At 36.7% G+C, this 25010-nt stretch overlaps 1 protein-coding gene across 16 annotated transcripts in view; it reads left to right on the forward strand.

The window, feature by feature from the left end:
* The window catches only part of EPB41L2 (erythrocyte membrane protein band 4.1 like 2), a 108963-nt gene that overhangs the window by 21701 nt on the left and 62252 nt on the right, over positions 1-25010 (forward strand). The window lies entirely within an intron of this gene.

The following is a 25010-nucleotide window of genomic DNA, read 5'->3' on the forward strand; positions in this document are numbered from 1 at the left end:
AGGGACAGCTGTAAAGGTATGAAGAATTTAGAGTATAGCTTTGTAGAATAATTGCAAGCTTAATGCAGAAGAATGTCTCCTGAGGCGCTTCAGGAGGTTCAAGTGAAATAATTCACAGTGAATTTAGCAGTAGCTGGAAACAAACTAACTTCTTGTTTTGTTTCAGTAGTAATAGTAGTAGTAGTAGTAGCAGCCTGCTTTCCTTCTATACCCACCCTCACCCCCCCAAATAATGAAGTTTAACTGAAATGCTTCGTTTAAACCCCTGTGAGGGCTCATAGGAATGATTATGCAAAAGTTTGCCAAACAGCTGGGGTTTTATAACCAAAAGTTAATGTTGAGGGCAAAGTCATAGTTTTAATGTTTTTGGAAGGAGGAGGTATAAACAAAATTTGCCTTTGTTATATGCTTTGCTTAACAGTTTTTGTCACTGAATTATCTGTAGGTGGGGCTGATAAGGGCAGCAAAACCTCAGTCTAAAACTAAAGGATAAGATTCTCTGGGTGGAGGCTCTGTTTTGTCTGCTTTGGCACAAAGGCTGCAGGGCTGGCTGAGGGTGCTAATGCTGAGTGTGGTCTGCAGCCCTCTGTGCCTCTGCATCCTGCCCTGTCCCTGGATCTGTGATGGTGAGGCAGGGTAAGACAACTGCGTGTTGTTGCAATAGCTCTCTGTTGCGAAAGGCAGAGGCAAGCTAGAGCAAAGCTTAATTCCTGCAGTATCCTTAGCTCTGTTTCTTTTCTGCTTGAAGGTGGTCAGGTTCCTGGGAAGCTGTCAAAGGTTGGTAATTTGGATAGAGAAGTCAGGAGCACAATAACAGGAGTGAAGGTGGGGTTGTCACTAAACTATGGAAGAAAGGATGGAAGTTGGAGCTGGTACTGGTGCTGCAGCAAAAATGAATTTAACTGGAAAAACCTAATTTTCTTGTTACTCTTGGGAAGCCTTTAATTTGCGCTGCCTTGTCCCCAAACTTTCAAAGGAATGGTGTTACTCAGTCATGTGACTGGTGCCTCTTAACAGAATAGACAAAAACTAAATATCAGCTATGCTTAAAAGTATCTTTGTGATTTGCTTTTGAAAATGCATTCATAATAAGTGATATCATGCATCTCTCTGATAGCTTTTTCTAAAATAAGCTTCCTTTTTATTCTTTGGCTTATCAGGATGTCAGGATAAAGGGTTGAAGGAACCTTGAAAAGCTTTAGTGTCTCAATAATGTGTACAAAACTTAAAGCTAAGGTAATTTGAGAAACGTGGTGCTTGACCTATGATACTGCTCTAGTTTGCTGTTAGAATTGGAGGAACTAGCCAAACCAGTAAATCCACTGTGTAGAAAACAGTATTCTGGAAAAAACCTTCAACAAATCCTTTATAAATCAAATAAATATGTTACCAACTGTGAAAGTCTTCAGTTTCTCTATAAAGGGTCAGTGCAGAGTAACCAGTCTTATACTGGAATAAATATGGTTGTGTCATGGCAATAGAAAATTTTTTACTACTGAAGATTTCACTTCTCAAATTTGCTTCTTTCTAATATTTCTGGAGTTATGAAATGTTCACCTTTAAGACTGTTTTCTACTTACAGTACAACCATTTAAAAATCATTAATATTTATTGTACCTGTAATATTTATTTGGATGCCAGTCTTGGAGTTGCCCTGACAATGAGTTCTGAGATGATCAAATGTATCTCCTATAACTTCTAATGCATGTAGTGCCATAGAAGGATATTTCTCAGTTTCTGCAATACAATATACTTCAAACTGGAACTGATTATATATTTATATTGTATTCCAAAGGCAGCCATGAGTTAGAGATATTGACAAGTCAGTCATTGCAAAGTAATGTGCTGTGTGTCCTCTGATGAAACAAGTTTTCCTTGAAACTTTTATTTCTGTAGAATAACTCTCTCATTGTTGTGTTGCATAGTCAGATGGAAACCATTGTATTATGTCAGTCTATGCAAATTTTGGAAAGGAGATTAGAAGAATCTCTTTCGGGTGTGGATTTAGTCACTTCATTTTTTTCCTTATAGCAAGTATTCTTTCTATTGTATTGAAATTTTCAGAAATAGCCATAATTTTAAATGGACATTGAAAGAGATGTGGTTTAACAGTCAGTAGGAAACGAAATTGTTTGTAGTTGCTTAGTGCCATCCTAAAGCAGCACTGCTGTTAAAGTGTCAGTAAACTTCATTGCTCCATGATTTCACACCAAGATTTCTGTTTGCTGAGAATTCAGGAGTTGTAGACTCTTTCTAGAGAGGGAAGCATTGGCAGTAATTCATTAGTGGGACTGCTGAGAGCAGTGTGTCCACATGGATTCACTGTTACCTCAGGATGGTCCTGTGATGTCCCTGTGGCTAGTGGTGACTTAGGTGACCCTGTCTGCCATTGTGATAGCTTGATATTGATAATTTGGAAGGGGACTCTCTTCTAGGCTGTCAGAAGGTACATTTACTGTAGTTGTGGACTGTCTGGGACCATGCTGTTGCTCAAAGGTAAAAGTTAGTTAGCTTCTGTAAGTTTTATTTATATAAATACATTTTTCTTATGCTTATGTCCATAGAGAATATTTGAAAAACACATTACTGTTCAGACTTAATTCTGAAATGGAAGATTTCTATGAAAGTGATAACTGGCAGTTTCTGGGAGTTTATAGATAGCCTGTATTAAATATCTGTATAAGGGTATATATAGTGAGGGACATTGCAGTCACTGCTTTCTGATAGGAAACAGCTTGTAGTTGGGGAGCTAGCAGGGGCACAAAGTTAAACAGCTAACAAACCAATGATCAAACCACCTTTTTTTTGAAGAGAAGCCTGATAGCCTAATTTTGTGGGTGAGATTGCTGGAGTGGACTTTTGTCTTGCTTTGTTTTGTATAGAATTTACATCTATTAATTGAAAAGTGGCAGAATTACATTTTCAGTGCATGAGTCCTAAATGTGAACATTGCTGAGTTAGAGGTTTTAACTGTGGCAGGCTTGGTGTATTTGCTTATTGAGGCACTGGTGTGTCTGACCTAATTGGGTCATAAATTCCAGCTTTTGTTCTCAGCCTTTTTTTGAGGGCTCATCAGACTTTAATACTGATCGCTGCATGAAAAATTGCTTCTCACCAAATACTCTGGAAAAGTCAAGAATGGTAACCTTTGGAGCTTAAAAAGATCTTGGAAGGTATTGGCTTTAGTTACTTCATTTTTTTTTTTTGGTAGTTGCAGTGCTGCTCTATTGCTTTACTATTTCGACACCTACAAGTTGAATGGTATAGTGATTTGTAGCTTAGTGGGAAAGTAACCAGAAATTTTGCAATACTAATATTTTTGTGCTTATAAAGAAATAGCTCGAAATTTGTAATTTTCATTTAACTGGAAAAAGTCATATTTCATTATACAAAATATATCTAGAGGCTGAGTTAAATTTCTGTAAATGTGAGAATAGGCATGATGCTCTTCACACCAGTTTTTATGTGTATACATACTTTCTTAGACAACTCTGATATACTGTGGGTTTCTTATGGAAGTCACTTATTAACTTCAATTGTAAAAGTAGTTGCATTCAAAGCACATTTGCTTCTGGCAGCCAAAAATTCACTTAAAGACAAGGAATACTTTAGTAACTGCCTAATACTTTGGCTCTGTTAATTAGCTGGAGTGCCTTGTATTACATGATTGAGTGTCCATGTGGAGAATTAAATATACTCTGACTCGTAAGCAAATCTTGCTGTAATGAAAAAAAAAAATTATCTGTGGTTTGTCTGGAAATCTTTTCTGTCAGAGTTAAAGAAATACTTAATCTCTGTATGTTGTGAGAATTGCAATGCCAGCTTGGTCAGGTGAATTGCAAAACACAACATAATGCAAATCAGAGCATTCCAAATTGTCAGCATATGCAGTACTTCCTCAATTTTTCTACAGATAAATGTGTGAGGCTTTGGCAGACTGTACAGTGATGTCTGCCATGTCTCCCACATAGGTTGCCCTGTAGCATCCTACTGCTGCCAAAAGGATGGGTGGGTGAGGCTTCTGTGCCTTGCCAAGAAACTTAATGGCTGATTGCTTGAAGCAAGGCTTCTTTAGTTGGGTCTCTTTTTAAACTTAGCTGTAGATCTTTTCTAGGTTTATCTGCACATCCTGACTGAAAATGTTAACACTGGAAATCTGGGCTTTTTTAACCACTACATTTTAAATTATAGCCTGCTTTTAAAGTTAAAGAGATGAGAGAACTGTAAGGATGGATATTGTGCAAGTGTTCTGCACATGGCACACAAAAAGGTAGGATTCAATGAGTTTCTATGGTTAAAAAAAATTACATATTTAGTTTCAGCAATTGCCAATTAATATTTCTTAAAAGGCTTTAGCATTTATGATAATCTGAATGATTTTCTGACCAATCTTTATTATAATAGAAATTACCTGATGTCACATGTAGGAGGGTATTTCCTGAGGAATTCTTGGCTGGATGGCATATTAGACTGTAGTATACAGAATTAAAAAATGGCTGGGGTTGAAAGGGACCCCTGGTGATCACGTAGTCCTACCCCCCTGCTAAAGCAGGTTCACATACAGCAGGTTGTACAGGATCATGGACAGACAGGTTTTGAATATCTCCAGATCTGGAGACTTCACAGCCTTTCTGGGTAGCCTGTTCAGTGCTCTGTCACCCTCACAGTAAGGAAGTTTTTCCTCATACTTGGATGGAACTTCCTGTGTTTGAGTTTGTGTCCCTGGTTATATCACTGGGAACCACTGAAGAGTCTGGCCCCAGCTTCTTGACACCTGTCCTTAAGATATTTGTGTGCATTGATAAGATCACTTCAGTTGTCTGTAAGCCAAACAGTCACAGCTCTGAGAGAGATGCTTCTGTCCCCTGATCACCTTCATAGTCCTCACTTTAACTCTCTCCAGTAGTTCCTTGTCTCTTTTGGACTGGGAAGCTCAGAACTGGATGCAGAACTCCAGGTGCAGCCTCATTAAGGATGAGTAGAGGGGCAGGATCACCTCCCTCCACCTCTGCTGGCAATGCTCTTTCCAATGCATCCCAGGATAGCATTGGCCTGTTGGCCACAAGGGCACACTGCTCGTTCATGGACAGCTTGCTGTCCACCAGGATCCCCAGGTCCTTCTCTGCAGACCTGCTGCAGGTCAACTCCTAACTTTTACCGGTGCATAGGGTTATTCCTTGCTGGCCTTTGTTGAGCTTCATTGGGCTCTCCCATGCCCAGCTCTCAAGCTGGTCTTGCTGAGTGGCACATAAATATTTGTGTGCAAGCATTAAAAAAATGTGTGTACTCATGCCTGACTCCTCCATCTTGTTGTAACTGCTAATGCATAGTGACAATTCTTGGATCAGCAATGTCTGGATCTCTTAGAGCTCATAGATGTTACTTGCATGACTTTATTAACCTGGCACTGTGAGTAGGGCTTGTTAAATGCGTGCAAGTGTATTGGTCTGACTGCTATTTGGCAACTCCTGATTGTCCTACAGACTGGTAGCTCCCAAGCCTTTCCTTCTACAGCTCTTGCACTTTCCATGGCAGCTGTGCTTTTGGTCTCTCAGCACAAAGAGCTGCTTCTTTCAGATATCCTGTGAGCTACTATGATGGGATTAAAATGACATTTTCTTCCATAAGTGCCTGATTTGGATGAGATATTATAAATGTAACTTAATATTAAAATTTAAAGTTTTAATTAGCCTGCTCTGTGAGCATGTTTTGAGGTAAATACTGGTACTACTGCTTGAAGACTTTCTTTTGTTTTTCCTGTGAGACTAGGATGATGAAAGACTGTGAGACTTCTAGACTTAGCCTATGGATAATCAGAGGAAAGCAATTTGTTTGTTCACAAACTTTTCAGCAGCTCTGTAATGGATCTCTCGTGGCTGATGCATGTGACTATGTTGCTCATAAATTGACCATGCTTGAGTGCACTGATGATAAAATAAATGAGTGGATTATTTTTCTCAATAGGCTGTTATGTCTGTTAGTGATTAAATTATGAGAGAGTGCAGAACACATTCCTTGAATGGCTAAAAAGAGAATTGTCTCTTCAAAGCAGCAGAGAAAGGACATTGGATTTCTGTGTTCCTATTCTGAAAAACTAAAGTGGTGCATAAAGGAGATGCTGAGTCCTATGATAGCAATGTAAATTGACAAAGTCATACTTTCAGTTTTGGTAAGTGTTAGGAGGTTTGAATTGTTAGATACTAAAGAGTCAGAATAGGTCTCCTGCATCATCAAGAATTGAAAATAAACAACACCTATTTCAAGACTTCGCAAGTACCACTTGGCTTGTTAATCCTCTTAACTTTTAGGGAAACTGGTCCCAAAATCTCATTTGTTTGTTTTATGAAAAAATCCCAAACCACTTAACTTGTATTTAATATAGTTAGTCCAGAAATTTATAACCATTCATTTTTAGATCAGATTTTCTCAATTAAATTTGTTTACAATAGTACTGTTACTATATAGTTCAGATTTCCTCATCCGGTGGTAAGGGAACTCTGAAAGCTATTGTAGCTTTTGCATTGCAACAAACAAATGAGCATATGTGTGTGCTTACAACATGCTTTCCTTGCTCTTACATAATATCAGTTTTATGCATAAGTAATGTGATACAGCATATTCAGTAAGTCAAGCATATTTAGAGACATCATTAGAAATTGCTACTAATCACCTTAAACTTCTTGAGCTCTTTTGATCTGTGCAGCCCAGCATCTTGCCTTTATGTTCCTGAGAAGTGGGGGCTGTGTGGCACTCCAGCCAAGTGCTTGGAGTGGAGAGGCTGCCAGCCTTGTGTAGGGCTGTGTTGGAGTCAGTATCGTACAGTACTGAGGTATCATGAATGGAGGAAGGGATTACAGTAAGGAGAGGAACACTCACCTAGCTCTTTTTGTCTAAAATGGTTAATGTTATTGATAGATCTTATGGTTTAAAAATCTAGTTTAGATATTAATGTTGGGAAAAATTCAAATTGTATTGCACATTGCCAGTTAGGGTGGATTGATCTGGGTGGTCCCTCTGCACTTTGCAAAGCACTAAGCCAGCTAGATTGTTGATTAATTTAGCTGTAGCTATTTCATTTGCAAAAAACCATCAAAAAATCTTTACGGGTAGTTAGAAGTCAAGAAAATGCAAGCTTAAAATAAAGGGTTGCTAGTGTTTGGTCTTAAATTCATTGAGTAGTTATACAGCTCCAATTTAAAGGGAGTAATTTGTTTGGAGTCTTTTGGCAAGGTGGAACTACTATACATGGTTGTGGACAAAGTTGTTCAGTTTGGTTTTATGCTATTCAGCAGCAGAGTTTGTATTAAAAGTTTCCTTGGAGGGCTCCTGATCCCGAAGTAGCAAAATTAATTGGATATTCATGTGGCACTTGCATGAAGGGCCCTAACAGGGAAATCAGTTTATGTTCTTTTGAAACTCAACCCTGTTTATTGAGACACTTTAAGAATGGAAAATTTGGTTCTATAATAGTTTAGTAATTATTTTTTCTTTAATGTTTCATTCACCAAGAGTGCATACATGATTTCAAGCATGAGAAGCATGTGTTAGGGAAAAAAATTATGTGTTTAGGGAAAAAATTATGGTGCTATTCAATTTATTAAACTTACCTAAGATATTAATAGAATAATGAATATTAGAGCCTTGTTCTGTTAAATTTTGGGTTAGAACAATATGGAGATTTGGTAATACATCTTCTGGGGATCAGAACTTGTTGTATCTTTTTTGGCACTGGTGATATCTAGGTTAAAGCTAGGGAGGGTGTGTTATTTATGTAGTAGACATGCTTCTTACTCATACTGGAAATAAATCTGTTGGCTCACTAAGACCACCTTTGAGTCAAGATTTCAGTCAAAATACTCTTACGTCTGCCCAGAATTAGTTTCTTTGCCTGCTTGCTGATTACATTTTTTCAGTTTCACCAAGGTAAGGAATGGAGTTTAATAAGGGAAATTAAATTCGACAGACTTTGTTTCCAATGGCTTTGTTTACACTCCTTTTTATGTGTTTTCAGAGTGTGTTTATCCTATGGTCAGAAATGGGACTGCAGCTACTCTTAATGTAGTTAAGGATGAGGTACCAAAAATGCTGCAGCTTGGGGTGCCAGCCCCAAAATGTAACGCGTATGTGCCAAACCAATACACTGAGTATTACAGTTACTCCTTTTGAACTGCTGTTAGTTGCTGAAGTAGTTTGGGTGGATACAGACACATACTTGCTGCTTTGAGACACTGGAGAAAAGCAGCTATAAGAACACCTATTTTCTAGAAATTTGTGATTTTAAAAAGGGAAATGTTGAATAAGAAGTCCATGTTTTTCAGCAGTACCATATTTTGTGATACGGTTAGATAAGCAGAAGTATGTCAAGAACTGATGTTCTTTAGTAGTTACCAATCTAACAACAAGTTTATGTGCTGATGGATGTGACAAGAATAGCACTGTGAATTGTGAGAGAGCATCTTCTGCCTTAACCTGTATGTAGTTTGGTTGGGAATTAAATTCTGCATGTTAAGAATTGATGTAAATATAGATATTTGGACACCGCAATTAAATTCAAAAGAGGGATAGCTCACACATCAGTTGGATACATTTGTATTATTAAAGTAACCAATTGCAAGATTCTACCACGCCTGGAAGAATTTGATACGACTTCTTACTCTTCAAAATACAGTGACAGACTTTAGGTGCCATGGCAGAGCTGTAAAAGATCACTGGAATTTTCTGATAGGTATACAAGAGATTAAGGAGTAGGATTGGGGAAAAGACCTTGCTGCTTTGTATACTGTAAGTGACCTTACGGGTTGATCGTGTGTGTAATTGAGTATCACAACAGCAATGCCAAATGTACGATTACATTACTGCTAAAAAAAAATCCATTTTAACAACTATTGAACAAAAATAGAGTTTTTTTGAGAAAAATCCTGAAAATACCTATGTACAGGCATATGCTCATAGTTTGACAGAACAGTAAGTACTGCCAACCAATTGAAATCAGAGGATGATTCTTCAAGATAGTTTTGTCATCCAATCAGTGCAATCTGTGTGTCTAGAAATCCTGAGAAATAATACCCTTCTGCAGAATGTGCTGACCTTTTGACATAAAAGGTTTTTCACCCCCTTTTTGATGGACTTGGTCAATGAATACAGGCAACTGATATAAGAGTAGGATATGTAGCACAGTGGGTTACCTCTTCTAGTTGTTTAAGCAATACAACTTCTCTATTTCAGTATGTGGTCAGTTTTAGCTCTATTTAGAGCGTACCTAAAAGTTAGCATCTAACCTTGGGGGCTTTTGTTGCTTTGCCTTATACAGAACTTAGGATTCCTTGTTATTCTTTTTAGAAAAAAACTCTATTTATGAAAGATTAAACTGAATACTTTAGAAGGGCTTCACTGATATCTCAAATTAAAACTTGAAACTCTTTAGAAAGTGGCTTTATGGAGTATTGCAGTCACTTCATTAATGAACTTGAAGATTTTTACATTTTCAAAATAGTTGTCAGATCTGTTTGACCATCTGTAATTAAAGCAGACTAAAAGAAGTTTTAAAACACAGGAATACAAATTTCTATACAAAACAGCCTATTTTTTTTCTCTAAAAGTCTTTTATAAATGTTAGCTTTTTTTAATGAACTTAGTTTCTAAATGTTAACTTCTCTTGGATCATTCTCAAAGTGCTCAGAGCTAGAAGAAGAAAAACTTGCTGTAACAGAGCTTGTTAAAATTTGTTTGCATTCCTTTTATTCTTGCTGTGTTTCCTGAAGGGATTAAACACTAAGTAGAAGAAATATTGCACAGCTTCCAAGAAACTTCAGTATTTTCTCTTTTTCGGCAGGACCGTAATGCTAGAAATTAATGAAAAGACAAATGGCATCTTTCCCTCTTACAATTTTTCTTCCGATAATTGATTTTTGTTCCTGCTGGGTTTATTTTCATTTACTCAAGCATGTATTTATTTTCATATACCAAAGGATTACTACGGATTAGTTAGAGCCAATTCTCAAAGTAGTGTCATGGTCAAAATTGAGAGAAGAAAAAGACTGTGATGTTTCTACCACCTCTGCAGGAGGTCTGCAAGCAGTAAAACCTCCAAGTTGAGTAATGAAGAATATATTTTTTTGCTAAAACTTTATATTTATTCTTTGACCTGGAAAATCTACTCCTCAAATAAACCCAGTCCTCCTTTAGAGCAAAGATGAGGGCTATTCTTTGTCTGCCGCGCAGATTGCAGCTCTCCATGTATCTTAACGTGTACTGAGATTAACGTAGGCTGTGCAGCACAGCATGCGCTTAAACCCTGGCTCAGATTGAGCAGTCACAAAATGGATTGGTGACTTAGGCTATTCATCCCAGCCATGACAGTTTAAAGGAGGTCGCTGACAACGTCAACAGAGCATGCAATCCTTTTCTTCTACATGGGCTTTGCCTTGTGGTTTTTGTCAGGCAGAATCAGAGCTATTTAAGTCTGCCACTCTCATCTCCATTACTCAGGGGCTGTTCTGGAAGAGATTCCATATGAAAGGAAGTTTGGTGTTCATTTTTGATACCTGTAATCCCTTCAGTTAGGGAACACGAAGGTCTTCATAGGCTATGGATCAAGAACATAATCAATCCATGCTTTTCAAAACAAGATACTTCGGGAGATGTGAGCAGAAAAATCTGGTGATTTATAACATTCTCAGATGTTATCACTTTGTTTAAAGAGTATTTCTGTCACTGCCTCAATTATTTGGGGTGGTGAAAACGCTCACTGGAATGTATGTTGTGTTGCTCAGAAGAAGAAAAACTGAATCTCTTCAGCTTCCCAGAGTATCTTTGTGATATGTTGGCTGAACTGGTTTCCAGTTGCTTCAGGAAGAAAGAAAATCCCAATATTAGATTGTAGTATAGGTCTCATTAAAAAATTAGCTGCAGAAAGCATTCTTTATTTCTGAAGCTATTTCATTCATATTATGTATTTGCCTGTGGCTTAATTTGTCATTACTTGAATGGCCTTTAAGTACTACATTTGAATTTTTTTTTGTTTTGATCAGTTGGCAAATAAGGAGATTGACATAATTTTGAACAGCTTATTTTTGCTTGTTCTTCTGTGGATAAGATTTGAAAGAAAAATCCAGCTTGCATATTAAATTGTTTGTATTATTTTTGTTCAGGTGAGGTCCTAAACTGTCTGGATGTAAGCCAGGCTCTTGACACAGTTTGGCACCCTGACTTTCTAGCAATGGTGATGGAATTAAGAGTGGAAGACATAGTACTTAATTGATAATCAGGAAGATTCTAAAAAAAGCAAGTAAGATTAAGTGAAGGTACTAGAGGGGAGGGAGAAGAAAAGAGGATGAAAGAGATGCTTATACATGAAACTAATATGAAATAAGAAGGGTTTCAGCATGTTACTAATGGTGAAACCCACACATATCTGAAAACAGCCTTGTTTCTATGTCTTGGGAATTTTAGGGGACCAGTTTCCCATTACAGGATTATGGAAATGTGTGCTCCAACATGGTTCTTTCTTTACTGTTTTTTAATTTAAATATTGCTTGATCATATGATTATAAATATATTTAAAAGGCCTAAATATTCATTTTAGTGTTGAGTAACATAACCTGGTAATACATTTTCAGAATAAGAATTATATAAATAACTTGAAACCTTTTTGGATAGTTTAGCGTATTTTCCATTTTATGTGAAGTACTGTACTTCACATAATATTTTGTGTATTTCACATAATTTTGTGGGACAAAAAATATTTTTTTTCTTTAAAAATTTAAAACTTTTACTTGGAAGTCACACCAGATATGCCGTATTACTTATCTGTATATATTAAAAGAAATGCCTTCAGTTTCATTCTGTGAAATGTGTGTGTTTCCCTTTTCCAGTAAGTTTAATATTTTAAATTTTTATCTCGAGCGTTACAGTATATTCTGTAGACATGTGCAGTGTAAAATTCATTCTCCTTTGTTAAAGAAGACAATGAAACATTGTTTTAATTGGCATGAGAAATGCTGCAGTTACTCTGTGAGGAAAGAAGACTGCATGTTCATTTTGCTTCAAGTAATTGAATTGTTTCTGTGCAAATGTGGTCATGGTGATTAATGAAGTTGCTGGGAATCATGTGATGACAGCAGTACTCCTCATAGGAGGAATCAACCAACACAGAATTCTTCACCTGATGAGCATTTGGTTCATTTAGTACATAAACATGGTGAAATTTAATTCTGTTGAATTAGAATGTATAGTTAATATTGTCTGTTTCCTTCAGACCTTGAACTGGACTTCAGATTTTCAATGATGTCCTACAGCATGAATTAGCTTGAAATATTCAACATGAAAATGTATTTCTTGATGTGCACAAAATTTTAGCTTGTCTGATAGTTTTCAGTAGAAATTAAGTTGGGAATACTTCTGTTCTTGTTTTTAGTTTTACAAGTAAAAAAGCTCATTTCATAACTTGTTGTAGCTTTCATAACTCCCACATAAACCATTCTGCCACTGTATACAGGTAATGCAATTTTTGAGCACGTTTAGATGACCTCACAATGTGTAAACAGGTCAAAAAGACTTGTCTCCACTTTTTCTCTTCTATGTGAAGTTAGGAAGATTGCTTTTGTCTAAAGAAAACTAAGCTTCCCCTGTGGACTATCACCCTTATATTTTAGGAGAGACGTGACCTCTGAGTTTCAGCTGAAAATAAGTGAAAGGCTATCATTTTGTCTCCTTTAATGGAACAATTAGAAGTACTTCATGTCAGTGTTTGAGAACAGAGGTCTTGAGAACTGTTTTGGTTTTACTACTGTCGTAGTGAGCATGCCTCAACTATTGCTTTCTCCTCGTAGAGCTCAAGTTTGTCTAGCTCTAAAATTCTTTGGCTAAAATCAGAAATAATGCTTTAGATGGGTCAGTTTTATAAGTGCTGCAAAGCACTTAGCTCATGTTCAGGTAGATATTTTACACATATGGTCTTGGAGCTCTTCAACAGAAAGTAAATGAGATATAATTCATGATCTGTTTTAAACCAGAACAAAGCTTAATCTGTAGGAACTGGTGAGCCAAAGATATAGTTGAATTGTTGAGGTAGTGTGCCTCTAATCTTGATGTTAAATGGAACAAGGACATGTAGATAAGCCAGAAAAACCAGATGTGAACTAATCAGAATTCTGTCATTTGATGGATTTGGAGAAACAGTAACATGGTTTTTCCAGGAAGTGCAACTTTTCACTTAGTTCATTAGGCAAAAGCAAGCATTTCCTACTTAAAATAAATACATGAAATAATTACAAGTGCAAAGGAAGAAGTATTCTTGTTTAAAGCTTCCAACAGAGGAGCAAGTCTTGATACTTGTCACAAAATTGATGTAAAAAAGTGAAGAAGCCCCTCCTCTGGAAGAGCCTTAAAAGTGATGTGTGTATAGATGTTGGATCTCCTACAGCCTAGCACTTGAAGGACCAACACTTTGGAGATCTTGTGGGCTGACCAGTAGCATCTGTGATATAACATAGCCTGTACTGGAATTCTGGTGTCTTCCCACCCTGCCCCCCTCTCTGGCCTCACTGCAGCTTTTTGGCTATTAGACATATCGTGACCTTCTTTCCTGTTTTGTCTTCAGCGTCTGTTTCCTGTTTTTTCCTTCCCTCCCTCACCCCATTTTTTTTTTACTCCTGACTTTGTCCAGTCGGGTCTACTTTGTTTCATTGCTAGCTTGATTTTTCCAAGTTCTGTCTTTATAAAAGAAAGAGAGCAAGAAAAAGTTGAAAGCTATAGCTTCAGTCCTTCCCTTTTAGTCAGTTTTTGTATCCACTTTTTAGTGAATTTATTAAATGTTAATTTGCATGGTATTCATACTGTCTCCCAAAACTCAAGTCTGTCACATGGATGTATTTCTCCCAGCCAGATAGACACATTTTCTAAGTCCTAGAAGCTTTCACACAGTTTTGTTGAGGTTCTTATGTTTTTGCAGAACTCTGAGAGTAGCATGCCTCAGACTTCATCCAGACCAGAGCTCCAGTTCTTCACCTCTGACATCTCACTTTGAGAAATAATCAGGTACTCCTGATTTGTGAAAGAACATGATGTCATTTTAAAGGGTCTTAGGACTGTGACTCTTGTACTTTGTGTTGACACATGCTGTCTATTGCTTCCACGCACAGGAGTATGGTCTTGCAAAAAACTCGAGTTGTTAACCAGTATACCATGATCAAAAATAATTTAGAATTAAATTTTGTCTGTACACTTCATCAATTTTAATTTTCTCATTGCTTCATATATTAAAGTACTTCAGATTTTAAAAGTACTTCAGATTTTAAAAATCTAGACAGGACAAGGGAAGTACTTCAGATTTTAAAAATCTAGACAGGACAAGGGAAATCAACGACTGTGAGTTCAAACATGATTTTGGATTTAACATTAAATGCATAAGAATCATACCTGTAGAGAACAGCTGGGTAAATATGCTTTCAAGCATTTCTTCAGTCAGCACATAAAATGATGAGCCCAAAAGGAAACAAGAAACCCCTCAGCCAATGCAAACTGGGAGTGTCACTCAAAGGCTTTTCAGTGCGGAGTTCATAGTATTGTACTGTATGTGTTTGTGATAATAAAATTATAAGATGATAAATTACTGTCATCTTGGAGCTGTGTTTGCTTAGGACTCTTTCAAAGCTTTCAGACTTCTCAGCATGTACAGAAAGAGAACTGAAAGTACAGCCCAAGAAGGCAGAATAAAGCCTCTGCTTGGCCTGGAAGCTTACTGTGACAACACACCATCCCCATTTGTATGTGGTCATTAAAAGGCTTTTCTGCAATGGGTGAGGCTGCTTTGGTAAACTGCAGTTTGTGATGTATATTCTTATGTTTATATGGGAATGTAATTAAATTTGTGGTTTGGCAGAACAACATTCTTTTTCCTTGTCTACAGGACAGTTCTAAATACTCCTCCCCACCTTGTTCTTGGGGTTCACAAATGAATTATTCTTTTAAATCTTTATCTATTGTCATTCCCTAACTCTCCAAAGAAAAGTTTGTTTAAATAGTTACTCCCTTGGGACTTTCATGCATATCCTGTTATCTGCTTTATATTACAATCTTTCATGCTGGGAATGTCCTTCCAAAAAGCACAGAACAGCTAAAGCACTTACATGACTAATAAACATGTTAAGTGCTGAAGTCTAGGCACCAACCCAGCATTATTAGCATTGGGTTTTGCCTTTTTTTTTCCATTAAACTTGTTTCTGACCTCTAGATTCAGACATGAACTAGGCTCCTTTCACTTTGTCTCACCTAGAGATGTTGCAGTGGTTGCAGTGTTGTTAGCTGTGAAGCCACTGCCATGAAAAGTAGGAAACTTTCAGAAAGTGGCTCATGTTTTCACTCTTCTATTTAAATACCAGCATTCAGAAGAGCCCATGGGAGTGATGATGTTTTGGCTGCCAGTTTTATTTGCTCAGCTAAGAGGCATCTCCACTGCTTTTTGTTGCTTGGGATTGGCAGAGCTAACTCCCACAGGAGCAATAGATGCATACTTTTTAGAAGAGCAGTGTTATCTCTAGTTTCAGTACTTCTTATATATTCAGTACATAAGTATGTAGGAAATAGTTTGCAGTGTTGCGCTTTACATATATTATTTGACGTGTATTATAATTATTTTGAGTAGGTGGGAAATACTCAGCAAATTGGTTCTGCTTTTTCAAGGGACTACTTCTGTTCCAGCAGCACATGAAAGACTCAGCTTGTGCTAGCTGCAAACATAAAAACTAAAGTACCAAAACACGACCTCTCAGGTGGCTAACCTCTGAGGTTTGGGGAATGTGGGAGAACAGTCAGGGAATATTGGATAGCTTTTATTTATTGCAGCAGGAGGTGAGAATTATCCTTGTTTTAACTGTTGTACTTTTAATTTGCGGTAGTTGTTTTTGGTTTGGTTTGGGATTTTTTTCATAAATTATGTTATACAATTAATGACCTGGTGCTCACTTGCATGTGCATTAAGCTCTCCACAGGTTCTTCAACAGATGGTTCACATACTGGTAACAACCTACCCAGCAAAGACACAGCTGCAACTTTCCAAAAATACTTATCCATATACCTTGAGACATTGCACTTATTTGGAATTTGGACTAAGCCAGGGATGTCATTTAATCAAGTATTTGAAACTGAATTTATTATTGGTGGAAAGTGTGGCAGTATCAATTTCTGTATTATTACTTGAATCCTGATTCAGGAAAACAGACACTAAAAAAGAATTGTGGCAGGAGATGATTCTCCTGACATTTGCATAAAAGGCTTTATAATTTTATTGTCACTTTTTCCAACTGTTTCCCTCAATAAGGATAAACATCTACCAGTATTGTTCAAGTGTCTTGCCTAAGAGAACTGTGCCCTCTGTGGTGCTTACATTTGGCAATAGCAAAAATGAAATGCCCTTTAAAGTGGAAATATAGAACTGATGTGGCTGCCAAAGAAGTCACTTTTGTGGTTATGTTTAGACCCTAAAGCTTTGTAAACATTTGTTGATTGAACTCTGGTCTTGCACATGCCAGAGCAAACTGTCTTAATGCATTTGTCAGTTGTGTTTTGGCTATGGTTCCTAAGTTGGATGAGCTGAAAGAAAAAGCTAGCAGGCATTTTGAATGTGATCTCAGTAGCATCCACATCTGTATGACATTCAGCCTCAATGTGCTTGTGAAAAAAATTGAATGGTTACATCTGCTTATGAAAATTACTTTTAAATGTGTGTGTACTGGTCTCTGTCTCTACTGAAAGCACAGACTAGTTGCTTCTCTTTTTTCCCTGACATCGAATCCTCGTATCGCAGAGATTTCTCTTTTTGCATGCTGTTGTGCACTTCCTGAACATGTGAGAGGGTAATAATTCTCTATATGACTTCCACTGAAGAGGAAATGGATACTTGTCAAAACAATGATGTGCATCTGGAATTCCACCATTCAGGAACTTTATTACACTGGGGCGTTCCAGTTTGCAGTACAAAAATTTCTCAGGTACTAGTACATTATTTTTCACCAAGTTGGCAAGTGTTTTGATTAACTATGTTATTGTAAGTGCCTTGTAAGCATAATGCATGCAAGAGTGAACATAATGTTGTCAGTATAAAAAGAAGCTGGTTTTAATCTTGCCCAATACATTATAAATAGAAAGAATGATAGTTGGAAATTGAATTCTTTATTGTGCCATCTAAAACTCAATCACCTCCAAATCAGAATAATGCAAATAATTTACAGAACTCAAACGGGGTGTTCATTGTCCACCCCCACCCTCCACAGCTTCTTCATTAAGAATTGGAAAAATATAAATGTTTGCCTGTGCTTCAGTGAAATTGTGTGACTGTCATAGAACCAGCCATTTGGCAAGGTGGGATAGAGTGGAAGGATAAGAATGGAGATCGGAGGGACAGCATTGCTCGGAACGAACGAATACTCACTGCTGGTTTTAATCTCTAAAATTGTGGTTATCATGAGGGTTTAATGTGAACAGCCAAAACCCACTGTGAACTTGCAGAGTTGATTTTAAAAACAGGGCAGAGATTTTTCTCAAAATCTGTGTTGATCTTAGTTTGTTGGACAGATGACAGGAAAACAGAGCTGTCTCTTGACCCATGTTCATTTTCTGTCTGCTGGAATGAATTTGGAAATAAATCCCGTTTTTCCACTTGAGCCTGTCCTTCTCTAGCAGTGTCAGGGCCTGGGTGGGGTCACTTGTTCAATACAGCTTTTCAAAATGTTGGATTCTCATCAGATTGCAGCACTTTTTTCAGTGCTGGGGAAGAGCACAAAGCTATCTTGATAAACAGATTATATTTGTGCTTAGGTACTCTGGGAAAGACAAATTTCTTGATTTAAATTAATTTGCTATTTGAGACTTACTCTTTGCCTTAATATAGCAGTGTGTTTGTGGATTGAAAATACAGAAGGAATAGATTTCTGTTATCTCTGGGTATGGCAGAGATGGCACAAAGAGAACTGCAGGATGTGTATTTGCTTAAATGTGATCTCAATTTCCAGTGTGGGCATTGCAACTTGGCTACGTGTAGTATTTATGTTCTGATTTTCTTGAAGGCCTTGGGGTTGAGTTTTACATGTTCCATAGGTGCTGTTACAAGCATGATGCAGTTTTCACTGAATTTCATTTGCTTTGGAAAACAGCATTTTGCAACATTTTCTTAGTTTTATTACACATTTTTAGACTGCTGCACAGTGTCAGGAGATAAATTTTAACAAAAATAGCTTTTAAAGAATTCTTATGGGTTTTCATGTCTTGTAGTATTGTTTCCTTTCTGGAGTTTTCCTTCAATTGACTTATCCATTAAAACTAAACCTTAAAATTATATATGGATTTCAGTAACCAAGTTATTCACCAGGCAAAATAGAGATGGCCTGTGGCAGGTGTTCTATGGAAAGTTGAGGCACTTGGGTGATAAGTATGTGTTGTGCTGCTTTAACAGGAAAATGGATTTTGAGAAATGTAATGCTCCAGGATGTAATTTGAGTTTACAGAGAGTAGAGGTGACTTCCCCAGAGTTGCTTTACAGAAATTTGTCAGCATAATAGTTTTATTGTGAAAATATTCTATCTAAACTACAGATACTCACTTTGCAATTTTAGACAGAAGTAGTTTTTTCTGTCACATTCAATTTGCTGTCTATATCCTTGATTTTTTTCTTTGCTTTCACAGCAATCTTCAGAATTACACTAGTATTTGTCTTACACTGTTGTTTCAGAGCTACCTTATAAATTCTCACCTTCCTATGTAGGAACTTGCCAGTGTTTTATGATGTGTTTTCGGTTTTCTGTGCATTGCAAGGAATGGTTACACAGCTACAATAATTTTATCATAGTATAAAAATGAGTTCTAGGAACTTCAATATTTAAATAAGGACAAGAATGTTTGGGAGGGAAATATTGCATGTTTGCAAGTCATCAAGTGTATGATGGCATGGATACAAACATGAAAGCTCATAAAAAACCTATTATTTTCAGTAGTGATGTCATTATCTAGATAGAGGGATGCTTATGTGTATAGCTTCTATTAGCTTAGGGCTGCTAGCCACTATGACATGCCTGTAATTCCCTGGAAACTAGATTTGCTAGACATAATATTCTTTGGAAGAAGACCACTGTGTGCCATTTCTACTCCTGGAGATAAGCATAGACATTATGTGAATATGTGAAAGTATTTAGACGCACACGTGTTCATGTACGCATGTAACTAATTTATATTGTCATGGAGTCATGATTCACTGTCTGGCTCTGAAGTTAGATTTATTAAAATATGTTATGCTAATACTTCTGTAAAACATTCCACCACTTGTCATAATCTGAGAATTACACTTGAAATTGGAGTATTGTTGCTGTTTAAAGTTTGGCCTTTGAAATGTGCTGCTGACTTTCAGAGCTATTATGGCACCATCTGCTGACCAATACACAGAGTGGCAATGTCAGTTTGCTCACCTGGTTACCTCCTGGAGAATGAGCTCCCAGTTTAGGAGGAAGCCAAAGTAGAATCAAGAGGAGAAAGGGCAAATTTTTTATGGGTTTACATTTGGGAAAAACTTTTACTAGGAGATATTATTACAAAGGCTAAGTCAGAATCAATACAGATTTCATTGTCTACTCACCTGACTTATTGCTTAAGCTTCCTCCATGAACTGTGAAGCTTTAAAAGAAGGAATTTGGGGGGTTTTTTTTTGGCTATATATGGCACAGGATTGTTCTTGGTAATCGGTTTTTCAATGTGTTGCCTTCTGAGCCTGCAATGAAGAGCCATGACAACAGCAGGAGATCTGTCCAGGGCCCAGCTCTGGTGGTCTTGTCACAGCCTGGGAAGCCAATGGACTGTGACAGGCTTCTGCCCTGTGGCTACTGCAGAGACTCACAAAAAAGCCGAGTCTGCAGTCTGTCTCTTCAGCCTCTGCAGTTAACCTTGATTTTTGTGCACAGTGATCATCAGGGAAGGAGCAGACTGGAGCAGTGCTTGATGTTCAGTGTGTGTAAATGCCTAGGTTTGGGTAAAATTGCTAGATATCGTCATTGATTAATCATTTAAAAATAGGTGATTGGATTTTAGGTCCATAAAGGTATTGGATTATATATATATATATATATATATATATATATATATATATAATTTTATATGGTCTTTGACCTTTGTATGATCTATTTTGTTTCGGGAATGTGCTTAAAAATGAATGTAATCCAAATTATTAGATTCAGCTTTCAAAGTATGTTTGTAGGTATAAACACTTCTGTGTATTTATACATACAGAGAAGGATGCAAGTTCCCGTGGGAGAACTAGGGTGGTGTTGGGTTGATATTTGACTGCAGAACAATATTTAATTGGGAACTCTATGATGTGAATGTTGCAAATTGATCTAAGCCAATTGTAGAGATATTTTTGCTTTCTTAAGGATCTCAAAATTAAAAACTTCATTCTTTAGTAGAATTTATTCCTTGGTGTTTAGAGCACTCCATGTCTTTTCAATTATAGTAATACATTTAAATAATGACTAAAAGGAGAAATTTTATTTACTTTTTTACTTTGTCTGCTTTTAGAATGCGTGTAGGTTATATTGGCACCTTCAGCAAAATGATGCTACACGGAATCATGGTATACCATGAGTTATGTTATTTATATACCTGTGATAAAATGCAAGTCTTAAAATTAGCAGAAATGTAAAATAAAATTATTTGGTTACTACTTTCAGCCAAATTTAAAATATAAATTATTGTACTCTATGGAAAAGAACTGATTTTTGTTTTTGAAAAAATATAGTTGTAGTACCAATCAGATATTACCTACTGTTTAAACCAGATTCTTCTACACTCTCAAATACGAATAACTGTTCCAGCTAGGATTTTACTTCTTTATAACTTTTATATCAACAAATCTTACATGTTGAAAGCAGCAAGCATGAATGATGTTTCCTAACCAACTGTGAAATACAGATCAGGCTTCTGCTGAGCTTCAGATCAATAATATGACAAGAAATAAACAACTTTATTTAGGAGCATTTTTGCTTTGTTTTAGGCAGTTGAAATACACATGACCTAGTTTCAGGTTTTTGTGTATATTTTTTCAGATGATAGAAATTTTCTTTGATATATTTTTGGAATTTTTTGTGTGTAGCCCATGTGAGATAAATATTTGGAATATTTATGAAGGTAGTGATTTAAAAAATAAATTATTAATACTATGGTGATCCAGAAAATTACCTGACTTGCACAGACACACATTGGCTTTTAGTGCACTGAGCTGTAATTTATTTCTGTAGAAGTAGGTTGATGTTTTTTTTCCTTTTGTTTCTATGACATGATGGTTTCTCTGTGAATCCTAGTAGACTGATGGAGATAAAACTATCAAAGCGATTTTTATTTCTTGAGTTTGCTATGAATTTCAGTGACAAACTGAAAAAGGAAGAAACAAGTTTAGGGCTGCTTTTTCTACTTTTATGTAGTCAGAAAATAAGTAAAATGAGATCCAGAAATGTATTGAAAAAGGATCTGGATTTGTTCATCTGTGCTGATAAATAAGAAATACTGTAACAGAAGCAGTGGATTAAAGCATCATCAAAGAAAACTTCATTTTATTGCAGTTGGTTTTAATATTGTCTGTGATATTTGAGCTACGCTACTTTTTTCTTTCCCTCTCTTTTTTCCCTTTTATTTGTCTTAAACTTCATGTTATATTCTGCTTTCAGCTGCGAACTTGGGCCAGAACTAAGTTTCTTCTCCTCAGAGAGAGGAAGGGATGAATGGAGAGGAGTGAGAATATCTGTTGTCTTCAGTTGCTTCCTGATCAGCACCCTTGCTTGGGGAAGTTGGTAGAGTTATAAATGGGGCAGATCATTTGCTTCCTGTAAAAGTGGGACCGGTTTTAACAAACTCACCTTCTCTTCAGAAAGTGCAAAGTGCTTTGCAGTATTTTTTGCCATCCCACCCCAACCTTCATCCTTGCAGTTTAGGTAGTCATTTAGTTGGCCTGAGCCACGTTTTCAGGAGGATTACAAAAGATACAGCTGTTATCACTTGTGGTATAATGTTTATAGGTTTAATGTCAATTGCAAAATCTACCAAGACTGTTCTTTTCCCTGTTCAGACATTGGTAATCCTTTATTTGAGCATCGCCATAAGGTTCCTTCTCTTTAGTCTACTCTTGCTGCAAGATTGTTTTTCTCCTTTCTCAGTTCCAAATGAAACACAGGATTAATGTTACCTTGCAATACAAAAATGTGAGATAAGGAGAACCCTATCAACCCTGTCCTGCTGCAGTTGTTACAGAGCTTACAAAAGATTATAGGGGCAAAAATATTTAGTGTGCTCACACTACGTAGTAAGAATAAATGAGAGTTTACTTGAAGACAAGAAAGCAAGGAAACATGCAGTTGAAGTTGAGAATTTCAAATTTGCAATCTGATTTGATTTATTTCTTCCCTGTATCACTTCTGAGACAAATGCTGTCTGCTGTTTGTTTCCATTTGCTTTCTGGTGCACTGTTGGCTGTTACGCCAGAGCTGTGTGAGGTCTTCCCTATCAGGGCAGGAGGGAATCAGGAAAAAGACACTTTCAGAAAACCTGGTTTCTTGATTGCTTGACTGTAGTGAAGGTAACATCAGAGGCTTTACAAACTGCAGTAATACAGAACTCCAGTGTTTTGTCTCTCCCTATTTCTGTTTTTTCTGTGAACTACAAAACTGGAGGATCTGACAGAGCATTGAGATAGGGAATGTGAGACCCAATTTTGTTTTTCTCAAGGGATAGCTAGTTCTTATACTAGCATGCCACCCTGGAAAAAAGAAATCTATCAAGCAAATGTGGTAGAGAAGGTAGGTGTTTTGGGAAGACTGTAACTTACACTCTTGGTCAGTGCCCTTGTGTAGTTAACTCTTCCACCTCTTCACAGTTAATTCAGAGACTACTGGGGGTATAAAGAAATATACAGGCTCAGCAGAGAGGTGTGCTTCCTTTTGTCAGGTTCTCCTTTCCATTCCTCTTCTCTTCCTCTCCCCTCCCTGCCCCGAAAAGCACTAGAGTTACAAGCTTATAGGAAATTGAGCTCATGAAAGAAATCTCTCCTGCTGTGGGCATCAAATAAAGGCATTAAGTGAACATGGACAGACCTCTTCAGACCGGGGCTGTAACAAGTTTCCCTTGCTTCTGCAGTATAAAACCAAGTTCTCTGTATAACTTTGATTATGAAAACCTGGACCCTTGAAGATGCAAAATCTTTCTTGTTTTCCATCGAGCGAGTTTGTGCCACCCACTGCTGTTCTGTCTAAATTTAATCAGTTAAGATGTGTGACTTGATATTCTCTGTTTCTTTTATTGTTAGAACAATATCATAGGGATGTGTTTCTAGGGTGACTGATTTTGCTTAGCTCTAAGGAATTTTCTGGAGATGTCTCCTTTTTGGCTGTATAATCAAATTGTGGTATTAATTTTGAGAGTGGCATATAATGATTTTTTATTAGTTTGTTCACATATTTCATGCATTTCTGCATATTTTGAAAAGTAAAACAAAAAAGTGCAGGAAATATAGTGGCTTCCCTAGAACTTCTTTGAAGATTTGTATATCAAGTATTATAAAATTGTTTTAAGCTACTTTCTGAGAAAAAATTGGTTCTTTCTTAACGATGTAGGAAAAAAAAATCACCACTATCTCTGTTACTTATGAAACCTCCCTTATGAATTCATAAAGCTGTGTGTATTGTTATTCTCTGATCAGCAGAAGTTTCAGTTTTTCTCAGGGAAAGTTTAGTTTGGTTTCTAGATATTGTTAATTTTTCATTTTGATTATAAAGCTTCACACTATTATGTTAATAAGATGCCTACCATTTGGAAAGAACAGGAGCATTTCTGTATGAGACACAAACGTAATAGCAAGATGTAATTTGATTAGTAGGAGCTTGAAAACTAGCATACTAATATATGGCTTTAAATAGCAAATTCTTTAATCTCAACAGTCAAATGGAAACCTGCCTTTCAGAGGCCTGTTACCTCTGAGATAAATAGTACTTACATAATGTGTAATACTCTATCACAAGCTTTAATAATAGTATTGAAACTTTAAGGGTTTTATAAAAAGTGGTAGAAATTATTACATAGTAATGTAATGTAATATTACAGTTATTACATAACTGTAATATTTAAGCTTGACATGTGTTCAGAAGTCTCTAGAGTAGCAGTAAAGGTACTAACTTTTAATTCCTCATTGGGGAATGCTTTGATTTTAGATAGTGAAATGCTAAGTGATGAACAAAAAACCCTCACACACCATTGTAGCTACTTTGGTCTCAAGATGCTTAATGTGAATTTGTAGATACTTCAAGGCTCCTACGTCTAGGCTTCTTAGTAAGATAACTGTCAAGATGGTGTTTCCTTTGGCTCAGTATTGCTCATCTCTTTGACCAGAATGGCCTCTCTTGTATATTTAAGTCTCTATTAGCTTCCTTTTTTCTTTCTTTCATATTAGGGATTGGTTTAGTTTAACTGTTTCTGACTGCCTATGGATGTGCTTTGGAAACCTGGAGGCAAAGTGTTACTGCTGCCTTGTGATCTAAACAAGTTCTCACTTGGCTTCAAATGCAGCTTAAAGTGTTGTGCAAGTTAATTGCATCAAGCCTGAGCTTGATAACCTTCTTGACTCTTTTTGGGCACGGGTGGGAGCAGTGGAGATCAGCAGGAGTCCTCAGCCTAAGAGCCTCCTGCCTCTAATGGCATGCAGTGAAGATAATCATAATGGAGAGGGTTCCCATGCTATAAAGATATAAATGTGATTGTAAATCGCTCGCTAAATTTTAGGCCAGAAAAACAGACCATCAATTTAAAATTAATTGTTTTCAGAAGATTGTAAGTAAATACCCATGATGGATAATGAAGTCTAACCATTATAAACTTTTGTTGGACCCTTGTATGCTTATTTTTGTTGGCTCACTTCAATAAATTGGAAAAAAGTACTTATACTACATTTTAGAGCAGTGCAGCACAGTATAGTGCCACACAGATAACAA

Source organism: Molothrus aeneus, chromosome 3, assembly GCF_037042795.1.
Source record: "Molothrus aeneus isolate 106 chromosome 3, BPBGC_Maene_1.0, whole genome shotgun sequence".
Classification (NCBI taxonomy): Eukaryota; Metazoa; Chordata; class Aves; order Passeriformes; family Icteridae; genus Molothrus; species Molothrus aeneus.